General features: G+C 38.0%; 1 protein-coding gene across 15 annotated transcripts in view; it reads left to right on the forward strand.

Moving 5' to 3' along the window:
- MYT1L (myelin transcription factor 1 like) overlaps positions 1-18414 on the forward strand; it is a 314756-nt gene that overhangs the window by 12881 nt on the left and 283461 nt on the right. The gene's annotated exons all lie outside the window — the stretch shown is intronic.

The raw sequence follows: 18414 nt of genomic DNA on the forward strand, positions 1-18414 counted from the left end.
AAAAGAGAAGAAAAAGAACCTCAGAAATGGATATGGACAAGAAGCTTATTGAAGAGGGGTACACAGAGGAGTCAGGAGGAGTACTTGGATGGAAGTTAGGAGTACTTCATGAACCCAAAGACAGCTGGAAAGGCAAAGGAAGCTCAGGTAGGTTTATTTGCATATGCTACTTCTGCTAGTCTGTCTTTTCTTTGTCTTTTTTTTTTTTTTAAACTTCCTTTCACAGCCCTAAGAACTCATCCCTTCTCTTCAATTCTTCCATCCCTCTCTTAGAATAGTGTCTAATTATAAGGGGACAGGGAACAGAGAAAATGCCTTTCAGATAGCCACTTTATTTTAAAAACGCTCCCTATATGCACTGTCAATTTTAAGTTAAAAAAAAAAAAAATAGACCACACCCAATATTCATAAATGTGTGCTAAATATACATAAATGTATGTGGACATGTAGAATTTTTGTGACTAAATATCAGTTCTTTGCATGCAGGAGCAAAACCAATGGCATTGAAACAGATACCTTAGTATGCCATTAAAACAGATGGGAAACACAAGACTGTTTGCAAGCAGTCTTGTAACTGGTCGCCAAAACTGTGTTTTCTGTGAATAAAACGTAGACATGTAGTATGAAACTTCAAGCAGTCCCTTGCTGTCTGAGAGGAAACCAAATTCAAAACATTTATTTTTTATTCAGGGAAGGAGAGACATTTTGGTTTTGGTTCAGAGAACCTGCTCACCGAGTTAAACAATAGCAGCTATCCATTTCCATTCATGGATTTTCAGGTTGATCTTTGCATGAACATCCCCTTTTACCTTCAGGACACTGTGAGCATTTTTCAGCATGTATTCTTTAAACTTTGAGAGTGAGTGTCTAGGAAGGCCTGTTTTACTTCTCCTTTTACAGTGTGTTACTGCCTCACCTTTATCAGCTCAGGAGAAGTGCTTGTTGCAAAAAAGCTGGTAACGTGTCTAGGTGAACTCCAGCTGCTCTGAATAACCTTCTCAGGGGTCTCTGCACTTTATGAACAGATCATTGCCTGTTCAGTCATAGTTACTGCCTTGTTTTTACAGCTGGTATATGTGGTAGTCCATACCTTGTATGCCAGCTCTTCAAAAGGTGATAAAGTAGCCATCATTGATGGACTTTCTGAACTGCCCACCATGAGGCTGACCCATTTCATATTTTATGAGAAAAAATACATGTAGGAAAAGGATGGAGATTTTTATTTGTGATGTTTCCAATCTAACAATGACTTTTTTGTTTTGTTGTTGCTTATCAGTGACCTTGGCTGAGAAGGAGCAGATGATGATTAGAAGAAAGAAAAGGAAGAAAAGGGTAGATCTTTTCCATAGGTCTCTTTGGCCTTCGTGACACAACACACTGGAGAAAAGACACACTTGAATAGTTTACCTTGAAGACGGAGCATCCTGATTTAGCAAATGCAGGCACTGCAAAGCAGTATGGAACAAAACACCCAGTCATTTCACTGCAGCAGCCACTGTGCTTCATAGATAGCTCTGCGGAGCAGGTCTCATCCCATATACCTTCTTTCTTTACCTCCTACCTGCCCAAGAGCCAGCACAGATTGCCACAGTGTTAATTGCAGCCAACTCCAGTGGAAAATAAGGGCATATGACGAGAGTGGACATATGTTAATGATTCATGCACCCTGCACTTCTTACTTGTCATTTTATATGTTGTTTGTTATGGTTAATAAATCTTTATTTTGTGAAAACTGTGCTGTATTTGTTCTGTTTAAAAAACTGATATGGAACACCCTTTTCCTATACCTGCATTTCTTGCTGAATTCAGTAAAATGTGGTTAACTTGAAATTCATTTTTTTAGCAGTCATAAGTATAGCTTACTCAAAGAGCAGAACAAGCAGATTCAAAGCAATACTGCCAGTACCACATAGCAGAGTATGCTTCTGAGGCTTCCAGAAATTGTATTCAGATTGACTCCTCTAATTGCTCTTTTGTGTTCAGAATCACCAGTCTTCCTACTGTCAGTGAAAATATCTTAATTTTTGTTTTTAGAGGGGTTTTTAATTTACCAAATACACATCAGAAGCCACTGAGCAATTCCTGTATCTTTGTTTCCAGATCTCAGGTATATCACTTAGGAACTAGGAAAGAAAAGATAGAGCAGCTTTTTGAGAATTACAGTTAATAAAGTAACTATGTTTATAAATATTGTGGTCTAGAAAACTTTGCATTACTGTATTGCAAAAGGATTCCTAAAAATGTGAGCTCTATGTAGATTTAATAATTGCACAGAAGTTAGTGAGCCATCATCACTTCATGCAACTACTCAAAAGTCTCACTTGTGTTTATGTACTTGGAAGTTAAGAGCAGTGGAAATGGGATACCTTGCTTAGGAATTTTCTTGCTTTCCTATACTTCACAAGAGGCACAGTTCTTATACCTTTGTAATAATCATGTTCGCTACAGATTTTTCAACTCCACATTGCTAACCCCTGGTAGCATCAGGGTTTACAGGTTCCCAGCGCAAGTACGCCACTAGTTTCTCAGGGTATAAATGCTTTTGATTTTGAGGCAATTCCATTGAAAGGTTGATATAAATGCAGCACACAGTTACAGGAACTGGATTACAATTGCCTGTATTTAAAAGCTTTGCTTCTGCTATTGACCATGCTAGATTTGCACCATGATTGTTCCAAGGGCTAAACATCATGAGTCTTACTGTCTTTAACCAGTTGGAGAATAATTGTACTTCACGGCAAGTTTTATTTTCTGCCTCCATCATCTACTTCTCAATTTTCTTTCTTTCTTGAAAAATCTGCTGATAAAGTTGAAACTCTGCACATGCAGGGAAAACAGGTATTACCCTATGAAAGGGACATAAGAACACTGAATTGTTCCATACATGTTTCTAATGTTGTTATAGACTTGAGTCTGGAAAACTGGAAGCATGAAAATGGGGAAATGAAGGAAGAACCAGGAGTTACCCTCCCAAAAAAGCACAAAGAAAACAGGAATTGGGGGAAGCTGAGCCTGAACTCTTAACATTCCTGAGGCAGAGTTCTGGGGTCCCACATTGCATTGCCAAGTATTTCCCTCAAAAATGTCTGCAAATTGCATTAACTATCCCAAATTCCAAAATGCTTCTGTCTAGTAGAGTCATTTATGGGGAGTATATGTATGGGCCTTCATAAGTGCCTCTATAGAGTTCAAGGGGCGTCTGGACAGTGCTCTTAGTCATATGATTTAGTTTTAGGTAGTCGCGCAAGGAGCAATGAGCTGGACTCCATGATCCCTATGGGTCCCTTCCAACTTGAGATATTCTGTGATTTAAGGTAGTGTGAGTCCTCGACAAACTGCATTCCCAAGAGCTGTTGAGTGGCACAGCTGTTACTGGGAAAGGTTTCTACTGTAGGCTGGACTTCAAAAGAATCTGCTGTAGGAGAAATAGAGGCCTTTTACTTACTCATCTGTAGTATTTTGATGTAAGGATGCAAGTAAGTCAGGAGATTCCACCTGTTCCTTGTTTTGGCCAGCTGAGGGATGAAGAGAAAAAACCCTTAGAACTGGAAACTGAGAAAGCAAAATCAGTAGCTTTCCTGACAAATTTATCATTGATACATATTATGACTTTTCATATATGAGAATTACAGATTTCAGATTATAGCTTAATGTTTTTAAAGAAGAATTTTTGACCTCACGGTTAACTGTAACCCTAAAATGACTAAAAAATGTCTCAGTTAGTGTTCACACATACACTTAACTGTTATTTTTCTGCTGAAACATCAAAATGTTAGAGCCATGGTAACAGCAAAAAGAATTTGCCAGACAGCTATATTAGTACAAGGAGACAATACATTTGCATGGCTACGTTTACAGAGCCAGTGGCCTAATCCTGTTCTACTGAAGTCATTGAGAATTTCTTCAGGGGAAGAATGCATTTTGTATTAGTTTCTAGGTTTTTCAGCTGTTAACTTACTTTTCCAGTACGGCTTTCAAAGCAGTTCAATTTAAAATATAATTATTAACCCATGCTTTATCAATTGAATTCTTGATTACTTTATCATTTTGCCCAAAGGTCTGAATACTAAATTTGAGTTTGGCATGTCATTGCTGTAAGTAGTTTCTTGATCAACCATTATCTTGGCTGTGGTAAGCTTAAAAACAATCTTCCCCAAAGGTATCACACCCATGATATAAGCCAAGAAGTATTTTACTGTCCTCTCCAGAGGCAGGTTGCTGCACCTGTTTGCAGGTAGCCTGAAACACTAATGATCAAAACAGTATCAAATTGAAAGGCATAGGGTATCTGTATTCAACAACCTTTCTCTTTACTAAGCAGCATATAACTGATACGTTCATAATCGTTTGTGGTAAGATCTTGACTGCTTCTGGGAAATAATCTTCTAAATATATTCAGCTGTTGCCTCTTTTTCTTCATCTTCCTTGAAGCTTTGTTGCTTACCTTGAACTGTGGACAGAGATTTTACTCACGTAATTAAAAAAAATCTGCATGCAAATGGAGAGCATGCCATTGCTTTAAGTACATAAACTGTTATATGCATCATACAAGACAATAGGTAAGTTTGAATGCATTGCTGCAAATCTTGAGAGCCAACTACATTATATATTAATAATTGCAGATGTCTGCCAGGAACATTGGGAGGAATCTTATGCTTTAGAAAACAAGGTGTCTGTAGACAGAACATAGCAGAATAAAATCCTGATTCTTTTATGACATACTTACCTGGATGCTCATATTGAACTTCACAGGCCTATTTATCTGCTGCTCATAGGTTAAACTTAAATGTTTACAGAATTAGGGCCTAAGAATTTGAGTCAGAAATCAAGTTCACTAAAATGAAGTTTTGAGACAAAATAAATGCATATTCCCTAAAACTGGAGAACTTTTTGGGTTCTTGTTATAAAAACCTGTAAGTAGGACAATAATGGGAAAAACGTGACAATATTTCTCCTTCCAGAATGAAATAGTTTGATTTTCTGTTAGAAATGGCTTTTTTAGTATTTCCTTAACTTATGTTACAAAATAAACTACAATTAAATCCAAAATACTTTTGGTTAAATCAAATGATCAGTTGAACTCATATGACTTTACTACTGCTTGATTTGCCAAACACCTAATTTTAAATTAACAAGAATGTATAAGTTAACCTTATATGTTGAAATTTTTCTGGACCTGAAATTGGAAATATTTATGTGGTACTGTCTCCTACAAGTTTACTTACTTCAGTGGCACTGACGTCCGTGCACCCCTAAATTCTGCCTAAGCATCCTGTTTTTCCAAGTGCTCAGCAGGCACTGCTTGAAAGCCTCATGTCTGGTTAGGAGACATGAGAGTAAGGGCATTCTCTCAACGTTAGGCATCTGCGTTTGGGCCTGCGTAGTGAAAAAATTGTTTTCAACAAAATAACTGTAATCACCTGAGGTTCATTTACAGTTGTAGAGATTCTGGGTTTGTCACTGTATGGCAGAGATATAGAAAATAGATTTGGATACACCTCGTTGTGTAACATTGTGCAACTTCTTTTGTCTTGTGAAATGCTTTTGCAAATTACAGATAGCTTTGCATATAAATAAGCTGTGCGGTGCTTTGCAGTACACTGTTATCCTGATCCGTTTGCCCTTTTGCCCCTTTTTAGATCTTAGTAACAGTCATTGCATCTTTTCTAATACAAAAGATATTTTGCAAATTGTCAGTATGGCATAAGAGCAGATCTGCAAGTATTACCACTAGCATTTCTAACCCAGGCTACTCACTAATTTTAGAGGTTTTTTTTTTAAAAAACTGTTACTATGGGCCAGCAAGAAAAAGAAAGTGAGGAGGGAAAATAAGAACAGGCTCCTCTTGATGGTGGTAAATAGTATGATGTTGTTTTTTAGATCCGTGACAGATGCTACTGCTTGAAGGGATTTTGGTTTGTTGGTACCACCTGAGAAGTAATCTGTAAAAGCGTAACAGGAGTAAAGGTGTTATCTGAGTCTTTACTAGCCTTTGCCTGGTGAACTGGGTGGAGGGGTGTGAGTCCATTCTCATTTCACTCGATGAGTTTTTTCTCTTTCCTGTCATCTACTTACTTGTCAATAAGCCAGTAAGAGTATGTCTCTATCAAAATAGTCAAGTATGGGTGCAAGGTGTGCAAATACACCTGAGCTGGCTTTAATTACTCACTCTGTGCTGGAATAGCTGTAGAAGGTGCAGGGTGCTTGAGAAGATCCTCAGTGGTTTTGGTTTTTTTTTTTTTTGTTTTCTTTTATTAAAAAACTGTTAAGAGTCTGGAGCATGAAATTTTATGAGGCTGATAGACTTACCAAGATAAGCAATCCAGTTGGTTGAATAAAGCATAATTCTTGTTTCCTTCCTATTGTGTGTTTTGCAAGTAGGCTTTTTTGAGAGCAAGTTGATTATTAAGCACCTGAGATAGCATGTTATGATGAAGTGACATAAAACATTTGTACCTAATATGCCTTAATGATATGTTAAAACTGTGTATGCTGATCTAAGAATTAAAGAAGTGTAGAAGTAACAGTTTTATTTGAAAACAAAAATAAAACAGTATTTGTGACAGCAAGTCCTTGTAGTTAACAGCTCATCCAAAAGCTTATTTTGATATAGAGACCGCATTGTATATAATTTACAGGATTGTAGAGTAACTGGATTGGAAAGGATATCTGGAGGTCCAGTCCAATCCTCTTTTCAAAGGGGTTGAAATCAGGATAGAGCCATAATAAGATCCAAAGTTCAGTCTACACAATAGTGTGCAAGAATTGTGGAAGCACATGAGAGGACGTGAGAAAAAAAAGTGCATTTAAATCAGGTTCTCTAACTCTATTTAAATGTGATGATAGAGTATGCTGCTATAGCTATACTGACTTCACCCGATATTGCCATGTACAGGTAATTTTATTTCTGGCATCTCCACATGTCACTGGGAATAGAAACATCCCTAGAGCCAAGAGCTGACTCTTCTGTTGGATCAGGTGGTGAAAGGGAATCCACAACATCTGCACAGGTCAGAAGGTTGGGGGGGGAGAATGCAAGCTGAAGGCCAGTGTCACTGAAAAATAACTTAAAAAACTCACTACTTACTTTCTCTGTTCTGAAAAATCATTTGGGAAAGAAATTCTATTTTTAATCATAGAAACACATTTCTATTGCAAGTTAGAAAAGATACAGTAGGAATCAGTTCAAGACTAATGGGGAGATGCCATGGTTGGCCAATTAGGTCCTTCCCATTTTAAGTTCTTTTATAGAATCACAGAAATTAAAGTGATAAGTGTGAAAAAAGACATGATGTCCAGAGGAATGGGACAAAACAAGGATCTGTGCGCTGCAGTAAACACAACTTATAAACAAAACTGGGGTACGATGTTTCAGATTGGTTGTTTAGTAAATATTTATTTTGTGTTAAGGAATACATTGGTTTTAATATGAGTAATGACACTGTGGAATAATGAAAGCAAGTAATTTTTGTGTTTCCATAACAAAGCATCATGCTGCTGTGTCTCCTGCTTACCTTTATGCTAGTTAGTGTTGACCCTAAGCATTCTTGGATTCATGGGTCAGAGGTGAAAATGAGCAGCCTGATAAAAAAATAAAATGGAAAAAAAGTAAGATTCTATTTCCTTTGCTGTGCATAGGACACAGATAGGTTCATTTCACTTTAGAGAGGCAAAAATCCCCACTTTGGACACAGCTAGGACGTTAAGGATCAAACTCTTCTCTTTGTAGCACTAGTGTAAATTCAGCGTGTCCAGTGATTTTACTGGCTGTTTTGAAAGTATCTGGGTGTTGCTGCAAGAACTTCAATAACTTGAAAAGGACTGCAGGCCTGGCAGAATGTCAGGTGGGAACACCAACTAGAGCTACAAATTTTAATTACAAATAATATATAATTTATAGTTTAAATTCAAAATCAAAATTTGGGAGGTCCTTATAAAGAGACAGAGCTCCTTTCACAAAAAGCTCTACTTTTTATAGCAGGCCTTCAGGCACATTTCTAACTTCAAAATACTCTTAGGTTTTACATGATTTAGCAGTTTATAGAATCTTCACTCACCTTTAAGGTTTTGATATTTCTTCACATGATATCACACATGCAGTGACATCTGTTTTGCACTCATAGTCAAAATGAGATTGTTCTTAGCAATGCCAAGAAGAGGTAAAGACAGAGTCATAGGGGATAGTGAGATGTGGAATCACTTGAAGCTGTATTTTAAGGCTCTATGACTGACAAAGCAGTTGTGCTTTTTCTACAGGGACCATCTTTTTCTTGTGTGTTTTTACAGCACTTAGCACAAGGTGTTCAGTTTCATGACTTGGGCTACTAGCAAGAATAACATATGCATGTGAGACATCCTGTAGAGACAAGGCTGCTATTTTGCTGTGAGTCAAGGTCAGCTGTGGGTGAAGAACATAGTGCCAACTTGTCTGGCTAACTTGTGGGAAATAGAACTTAAACCTTGTCTCTGGCTGTGGATTTCAGAGTGAAACAATTATGGGGAAGTCTTTTAAAAAAGCAAACAATATAATTACTCTTTGTGTTCTCCATATCAGTAACTATAAAGCCAAAACCAGCAGAGATTGGTTCGTGTATTGTTATAGATATTGTATAATCATTGTATATTGATGCCATACTGCTGAACTCTCCATCATAAGTCATGTTTTACATCAGTATGTTCAAGAGAAGAATCAGCCCACTGTTGGTGAGGTAAGACATGCTATTACAATTGTAGGTGAGGCACAATTCCCATTTGCCTCAAATGCAGGTACTTAAGTGATCCTGTGCTAGGGATTGCTGAAGCTGTTTCAAACCAGGACATCTTTTTGATGTACAGTATACCACATACTGAAGACTCAGTGTACTTTCATAATTCCAGACAACTTCAGTGGTAATCATCTTTGATTTTTGTAATGTATGGGTGTGGATCTCTGTGGCAGGCTGAAAATTCAGCAGAAGTTTTAGTTAATTATAAAATTCCTGAATATATGATTTTGCTAAAAATATTCTTGAAATGGAAGTGTAGGAATATGTCAGTCTGTAGTTACAGGCTACAGTTGTTATTCATTCTTGGAATGAGTGACACTGTTTGTTTCTTGTACCCTAGGAAAAACTATGTGTTTACTCAGGTCTATAGATAAGTAGTAGAAAAAGAAAGATTTTATCTTAAAAAGCAGAAAAAATACTTCTAGTAATGAGGTAATACAATCTGATATATTTGATGTTGCTTTGGGACAAAGGGATGGGCTAGGTGACCTTCTGAGGTCCTGTTTCCTGTGACTGCATAGCTGCAAAAGAAAACCGGAGAAATAAGAATAGAAAAAGCAATGCAAGGAAGTGAAACTAAAGGATTTGGCTATTGAATGAGGCTAATCCTGCCTTTCAACATGGAGCAGGTGGAGACTAGCTAGCTGCTGCAGATATTGGTAATGATCTAGTCACAGCAGTGTGGAACTTTGTGCAGACTAATTTATCGAGGTGCAAAGTGAAAAAAGTCTCAGCTCTGATTAATTTAAGCTTTGGCTTGGGTCAGTCTCTTAGGAAAGCAAACACTTTTGACAACTACGGAAGTTCTGTAGGGGAAAATAATGCTGTAAGACTAAAAGTCAAATTCTAATAAAAATATACACAAATTTGTACACATCTGGCAGAATTAGTTGCATCGTTGTAGCTGTGATAGTCTAGGACTATCAAAATGGACAGTTTTAGAGAGAAGGATAACTAGCTTTCATTATTTGTTTACTCTCGCTAATGTTTTTGGAAAACGGACAAATCTTTGAAAACCAAAGCCCTTTGTTTCAGAATTGGAAGGTTCTTTTCTCTCTCGCAAGTTAATGGAAGAAGCTGTGGTTGGAAAGCATGAGAATTGTTAGCATGGTGCAATGGTCCCCCTGAGTCAATCTCCACATAAATACTAGAGCTACTTACAGTCATTGGGATCTACTGGCTGTTTAATGTTTGTATTTTGGTAGTGCCTAGGGTATCAACCAATTTAGGACTTAAGGGGAGATTTCTCAAATATGGTAAGTAAATGTCCTCTTTCCTTGTTTGCACTCAACGGATGTGGGCTCGAACTGTGAGTCTGTGGGGACTGATCTTTAAGCAGGCCGCTTCTTTCAGTTGGAACAAAGGATGACGATTTTCTTACATCCAATATTTGCGATGGGAATTTAGAGATCCAAAAGTGAAACATATCTCAGCACCTATACATGTTTGCAGTAGTGGCATAGCTCGTTGCCTGCTAGCCTGCTTTGATTACTGGTTGGGCCTCTGCTGTACATGTCCAAAGAGATTGGCAAACTCTACAGATGATAGTATTTAAAGATTGATCCTTTATTCTTTAGACAAATAGAGGAGGCAAATAGTTTGAGCTGGTGAGGAGAGAGAGGACACAAGATGGTAGCTGGCCCTGTTGAATATGTGAAAGAAAGAAGGATTTCTGCAATAGGCAGGAAGAGCTTCAGGACAAATGAAGCAATTGTTACATGAGGTAGTGTAGCGGATCCTGTGGCCAAACTGATAGCAGATAAATGTGCCTGTTTACATTGGTGATTTAGCATAGTGGTCTATTAGTGACAAGAACTCTCCTGCATAGGGTTGCTGTGCTCACTATAAGCAATTCTATGTCAAAATTGTGCCAAAACTGAGTTGCCTCAGACAATCAAACTGCTGTCATGCTGCATATGTAAATACTGCATAAATCTTTTCCCCAGTTGTGCAATTTTTTGCATTTTGATTGGTTTCAGGAGGCTGATTGTCATTTTAAGACTGCAGCTGTTGCTGGCTAACAATGCAGGAAAAGGAAATCCTTGCATTTTTATCCCAATCAGAGTACAGGTATTTGCATATTCATATTTAAATATTTCAGGTAATTGCATTAGAAATAGAGAAAGCTGTGTATATTATTGGCTGTTATAGACCCTCTCCTATGACTGGTTCCTTTACTCAGACACCCAAAGCTGTGCCATCCAGAAAGCTCACCTATGCTTCTGGTGCTTTTTAGCTGCTTCTGGCTTGAGCAATGTGGTGGGTATGACCTGGGCAGGTAAACTCTAGGTGAAACTCTGGAAGTCACAGGCAGTTTTGCTGTTGACTATAATTCTACCAGGATTTCACCACCAGAGTCCAGCGCCTTTTAAAGATTTTACTGACCAATTTATGGTGATTACTCTGAAAAGAAAATGCTCACCAGTTCATGTTAGTATCACTGGGCAAGTTGTTCAGCTTCTACAGCATTGGTATCAGTTCCAAAGAATGTTGAAGACAGTGGAAGGAGTCCCCTTGCCATCTGTAAATTTTGGTAAATAAAATACAGAGGCCCCAATAAATTCTTAGGAGTTAGAATGATATTTACTTAATGGACCAAGATGCTTACAGAACTAAATTAATTTTGTAACACTTTAATTAATGCTTTCAGATCTTCTATAAAATTTGGCAGTATGAATCACGGAGGAGTCAATAACACATAAGGTACACAAAAGTTTGTTCAATATACTAAACAAGCTTGTAGACTTTGTTAGACATTTTTTCTTGCATATGGTCTTTTCCTTTCACGTACACATGCACCCACATCCTCCCTTCCCCATATTCTCCTGTTCTTTTCTTTTTCTGATGGCATTGCATTCTTCCGTTTTACAGGGTGGCTCAAAGATGTCTGTAATCCCATTTTTGGTTCTTTGGGCCTGACTGATCCAGTGGCCACTGGCTATTGGGAAGACCTCCAAGACCTATAGATCAGGTCTTTCACACAGATGTGTTGGAAATACATTATTATATTAATTTCCATGTATCTATTTTCCTTCCTCTGAACTACCACTTGCAAATATCAATTGTGTTTCTGTTATGCAATGATGCTTGTTTAAAAACTGAAAAGAACTGAATAAAAGACCACATGAAGCTATAAAAAATAGGTCCTCTTTCTGCCCTGTATAATGCAATAGCTGTTACTGAGCTGACAAGGATAACTGAGGGCAAAATCTGGCCCTTTGAGCTTGTGTGATTGCCTTCCCATCAGCACTTTCAGCAGCGTGGGAGACAGTCCTATCAGCAGAATCGGGGCTTCACCTTCTGAGCAGCATATTGTCCTTGAACTTCCTGGGGCTGGAGAGGATTCCAGGACAGCAGTCAGGTCATACTGCAGCTGAGAATGATGACCACTCTGCCCCAGCCCACGCAAGGAGAGTTTTGTCATCTGCTTCCAATGAAGCCCTTCACCTTCTCCCCTGCTATGAGCAGAGGGTTGGCTGTGACAGATGCCAGAGGTCAAGGGGCACTGAAAATGTGTAAGAAAGGGCTCCAGAAGAGAAACCAGCTTTAAACAGTGAATGATTTGTTTGGCTCCCATTTAAAAAAAAAAAAAAAAGCCGACACCAGGAAGCCCGGTGCTTCAATAGCACAACAATAAGGGTAACAACTGTAATTGGAACAAATGTCTTCACTTTTGTAATTAATTAATCATTAATTGCAGTGAACATTTTATAGGTCACAAATTCCTTGAAGTTAAATCCTTCCATTATGTGAAACAGGTATATCCAAGTCATATATCCTGTCAGTTTGCTGTATTGATATTCACCATTAGTCAGTATTTTGAGAGGAAATGCACTTTAGTAGATGTCTCTTGGAAATGATTAGTGTTGGCTAGAACTAAGTATAGTGCAGGTGGGAGTGTGCAATCTCTCAACCAGCACTGCTCATGCACTGTAGTGCTGGCAAGGCAATTCCCCTACTATGCTACTGTTGAATAGCAGCTATAATTTTGCTGCAAACTGAGTAGTGCTTCTGTGACAGAGATAAAGCCAAGGGCTATAAGTAAGATCTTTACATTCATTTAAGTCTTTTATCCGAAACTGGACAGGGACCAAATGCTTAGAGGTGAAACACCAATCCATTAAAACGCTGTGCCACTTATATTTCAGAGCCTGCAAGAACATGCTTTTGCACCTCAATATACAGTTTTCTGTCCTCAGACATGCTGAACTAAAGCTTGATTTAAAAAAAGTGGTGAGAAGGGAGGTAACAGTCAGCTCTTGTAGCAAAGGGCAGCTCTGAATACAAAGTAATTTTATATCTGAAAGCAGTGCTACTAGTAGGACTACTTTGGGAAGTCCAAATTCTAACTCTTTGCAGAGACCTGTATTCTAACAGAAATCTTCCCACAAGTTTCAGGTAGGATGGTAAGAACATGGTCCAGAGTAGACTTCTTGAATTTAGCTTTCTAGCATATATCTGAAGATTCTGGTTCTTGTGTTTTCCACCAAGGGCCCAGCAAAGGCTATTAGACTTGACAGGACACCACAGTAGGCTCAGTGAATATTTTATTGAGTATAATCCTGCACTGGGTAGAATTTAGCAGTCTTGTAGTGAGAGGCTGCTGGCCTCAGTTGTCTTGCGAAGTCTCTTCTTGTCTCATTGGTTCCCTTCTTTCACTGAGTTTAAAAGCTGTGTTTTTGTACTGTCTGATGGTGACAGAATTCCCTTAATTATCTCGAAGACCGTCATTCAGCCAAAGGGATTAATTCTTCATTCTTGTGGGATGGTAAAATCTATGCCTTGTTCAGTGTTATCCCTATCGGACACAGGAAGTCTGAAAACGAATTTCCCCATTTTCAAGGAGGAGGAGAAGGGTTATGGCTGATTATCCAAAGGATACACCATCTCTGAACTTTGTTTCCAGAAATGCTCAATTCAAAGTGCAGATCTTTACCTGCATTCTTTACAGCTGAAATAGAAATTACACACAAGTCTTCAATCATTTGCTATAGTTCAAAGATTTTAAGGCAAGAAGGGGACTGTGGAGTCCTAGGTCTGGTCTTCTGTGTAGTACACAACATAGATCCTTACTTAGTATTTTATGCTTTGAGCCCAACAAGTTCCATTTGGGTACTTTTCACTGGCTTTCCTGAGCTGTCATGTTCTACTGAAGATGCAAGATATTATGAAGTGGATATGTAATGGATATCCACTGGATAAATGGTTGCATTTAATTTAATAACTCAGAATTTATGTTGTGATTAGTCTTTCACATGACCTGTTTATACTTCTTCGAGTAGAATACATATATGAGTCTATATTTGCAATGAATTTGTCCCTTTGAATGCTGTAATGAGTTTTGCTAGTTTCTGTGGTCTCTTACCAACTAGGTAGTGATCTTCTGTAGAGTGACCTGGGGCAATTTACCTTTCTCAGCTACCCATCTGAATGCATCAGACTGTTTGTCTTCCTTGGAGGAAGCAAAGATGTATTAGTAGGAGGAGATGCCAACTAGTGTACTGCTCAAATGTCAAGGTTTTTCAAGGTCTTTTTTTTTTTTTCTCTTTAAGTGATAAACATCACTATGAATGCTGATGCAATGCTAATGTATGTGAGTAGGTGAGTGATGTAACCATTTAGCTTGCAACACATCACATGAGCAGGAGGACCTCCAGAACTCCAGGCAGTAGCAACTGGAAAACTACAGGCCACTTATTTTTCCTCTTCCTTTCTTCTCCGTTGGGTAAATCTGAACCTAGGCCTGATCTTTATCATTTTAACAGCAAAATAACTTTGCATTGGAAACAGATGCTGCTTCTTCCCTTCCATATTCCTCAGTGTTTTCAAAGAAAGAGAAGAGAAGAAAGAAAGAGAAACAGTTCACCTGCCAATGAAGGAGGCATCAGGGGAAATTTTCAGGATTTTTTTTTATAGACTGTGTTATTCTTATGTGTGTTCTTAATTCTTCTGGCAACTATGAGGTTAATCCAGGTAGCTTAGCTACTTCACTGAGGACTCAGCCTGTTCAGTAGGGAATGAATTATCTTAATTTACATTTGTCATAAAATAAAACTTCACATTCATGCAATTACAGTGGATCAAGTTAACTTCTTATACCAGAGCAACTTGTTCATGCATGTGACTCTGTAGATTTAAAACCCATAATCTTTCAAGAGCTTGTAATGGTTAATAATCAAAGACTTTGTCAAGCATCCTCTATGATCTGTGACATGTATCTAAGACTTGCATTGAAGATGGAGAATTCTAGATATAGTACTGATAAAATGATCTCTTAATAGCTGTCTATAGACTAAAGAAAAAAACATTGTGTTTTCGTGGCAATTTAATTTTGAGGACAATTTCTGGACATGGCAAAATTCTTAAGAGTATTTTTAAAATATTAGCAGATACTTTATATTAGATATCCTATAGCCAAAATGGTCCACCTCACTCTTGGAGCTCATTTAGGATACACTGATCTGAAACTAGTAACTTTCCAAGTATTTCAGCTCAAGGCCTGGTTACATTTCTTTATTACAGCCTAAATACTACACCAAGAATGATACTCAGACTATTGAAAGGAAGAGGAGGCAGGGGATACATGCTTGATTTGTTATGTTTTAATATATGTACCAGCTTCTTACATGGCTATAGATAACCATGGTTGTAAGTAACCATTTTCTTGATAAAAAGTTCAAAGCAATTTAGTAATTAATGCAGAGGCTGTGTTACTACTATGAAAGAACAGAATCACCTGGTGTCATAGTGACCATAAAGCAAAATGCACTTGAATCTAATCAAATGGAGGTTAACGCCTCTGTATGAGCAGCTGGGAGAAGACTTTAGATAATAATTTCAGAATATATTCTCTCGCTTGTGTATATACACATATACATACCATGACTTGTGTGAAATGTGAAAAATAATAATGGACTACTGTGTAGAATGGGGAACCTAAATTTTTTTGTTTGCATTCTTCTTGGATCAGACCTGGATGTGAGCATTACATCCCACGTGTTCAAGTTATTGTAACTCTGCAATATCATGCTTCAGGACTTAGTGCAATTAGCAAGCCCTTTATATGTTAACTCTTGTTTGGTGGTCTTTTTTTTTTTTTAATTGATTAAGGCAAATGTTTTCTGAAATGTCCCTGAGATATTAATGATTGGGCACAGTTAAAGACTCGATGCTGAACAGGACAGAGCAGTGTTCTAAAGCAGTATATGATTTTTTCTTTCTAAGAGGTCAGGCCATTGTATCTTGCTTACAGTCTCAAGGTCGAACTGATTGCCAAGTAAGTGATCAGAGAGGAATTTTCCCAGTGTCATTAACAGAGTCTTCTGTGGTGGAGGTTTGGAGGATTTCTCTGGAGTATGGGGCTTGCTTCACTTGCTGAATCATCTTGGTGTATTCTGGCTGAACAGTTTCTTGTCGTTCCTGAAGGCATTGCTTATTTGTGCCAAAGGTGTACCTTTTGTGTTTCCTGTGACACAAAGTAGTTTGGAAGGTTGAAATGATAAGCACAGTGATAAGCCTGAGCTTAGACTACATAACAATTATTTTGGGTTATAATGTTATTGAATCCTTTTGGCAGCTTGGATGCTAGTGATGCACAATTCCTTGCTTGGCCCAGTATTTTTGTTTTGGTTCATTGGGAGCACTGGAAAGATCTTCTAATTAGCTTTAGTTCTTTTTCACAAAAACATTGAACTTCTCATTCATGCATACAAACATGCAATCAATAAAGGCAGAAATGCCTCTGTAGATATTGAAGAAGTTGCCTCTGATGAACAGAAATTTTATGTTGTTACTTGATTATTTCATAGTATTGTTATAAACAAGATTGTCATAAAAAGAAGAGTTTGTGTTGAACTTACTAAAGATAAGCAATATTGGTAGCAAACAAGAATCTGCAGTGAATGTAAACGTTCACGTGCATTTTGGTGTCTGGCAGCAGGCCACTGGGGTGGTCACCTCGTCTTAGGAGACCACAGCGAGTGCCAAGTTCTAAGGGAACTGAGAGGGAGGAAAGTTCCTGGAGCGCGCGTAGAGTGCACCGAAGGAAAATATTTGACCTCTTTGATATAGATGATAGGGCAGACAGTGGCCTCTAGAGGACGTTTTTGGGTACAGAAGATCATTCTCACTGGTCCTGAGAGGCCAGAGGGAGTATACCGCTATGCTATTTCATACCTTCTTGTAAGTGACCTGGTTAGATTTGGCAAAGCAGTTGAGGAGGAGGAGAGAGTTTAGAGACTGGCAGACAGACAGTAGAGGACATGACTACAAGTGAGCAGTAATCATTTGGGAGGAGCAGTGATCCAGGATTTACTTGGTAGCCTGCAAAGAGAACAGTAACTAACCATAAGTTTGGCATTGAGGCAGTCTAAAGCAGCATGAGCTAACCTACACTAAGTCAAATAACAAATATGCCATTAAATTAAGTTAATTTTCAAGACATACACTCAAGTTTAACCTCTGATAGCTGATGTCTTCACAAGTGTCCACACACATAATGTATTTACTGAGTACGGAGATTCGATTTGTCAAGTAAAAGAAGAAAAACATCTTTAAATATTGTTTGAAAGATAAACTCAGTTGTATTTAATGTGGTTTTCTTTATTAATTTGGGATTCAGTCTTTAAATTGTGTTTATTACTGCTTTTCCATTTACCTTTATTTGACATTTGAAAGACTTAAAGATGTAGTTGCCAAAGAAAAAAACATCTAATGTTCTGGTACAGCATGATAGCATGTGCTTAACCTGAAAAATATTAATAGTCCCACTGAACAGAAAGAGGGTATTAATGATCTTCAAGCTGGGTATTTTGGTTTTTGAAAGATTTAAGACTCACTGTCTTTATCTTAATAGACTTAGACTGGCTGTCCACTACATTCTGTCATGTGCTTTAAGTAAGAAATCTGAAAAAAAAGTGAAAGAAATATTTTTGCTAGGGTTTTTTTATACTCACAGTAATTTTATGGGCTTCTTGTAATGTAGTGATTATAAAATTTTCTAACAGAAGTGTAATTTTCAAGCTGTTGGTACCCATTTAATGTGCAAAATGTTTATCCCTCTCTTAAGAAACTGAGCAGCTAAGATTTAGTAGGTGATTTCTTTTCTCTTCCATCCCTGTGCTATTAATTCAGGGCAATGCTATTTGCTTCTGTTTCACCAAGGGCTTTTTGATGCATCCTGAGGTGGTCCAGAGGGCTTGTTTACAAGCTACACATGTACTTTGCTCTACATGTTCGTGCCCTAACATTTCTTCAACAATAAAGCTGACTGGCTACAAAAAAAGAGCAAGATTGTAACCGATGCAGCTAAATTGCATGTAAATGTCGCTTCAAATTGAAAGCATTTACTCTTCATACGCCGAGAATTAGTGAAGCCCTGTATTCTGGCTCATACGCCGAGAATTAGTGAAGCCCTGTATTCTGGCTCATACGCCGAGAATTAGTGAAGCCCTGTATTCTGGCTCTAGCGTTTGCAGCAATTCCAGTCCCAGCAGGGTGAACAGCCTGTATGATCTGTCTCTGCTGACTTCTGTCCACTGCTGCTCTCCTTGTTTTAACATTGTTTGACTCCCACACACTATTGCTGTTTCCCCCTTTTCAAAATGTAATTGTATCAGAACCGTATCAATACTAGAAAGAAATAGAAAAA

This window comes from Haliaeetus albicilla, chromosome 18 (assembly GCF_947461875.1).
Source record: "Haliaeetus albicilla chromosome 18, bHalAlb1.1, whole genome shotgun sequence".
Classification (NCBI taxonomy): Eukaryota; Metazoa; Chordata; class Aves; order Accipitriformes; family Accipitridae; genus Haliaeetus; species Haliaeetus albicilla.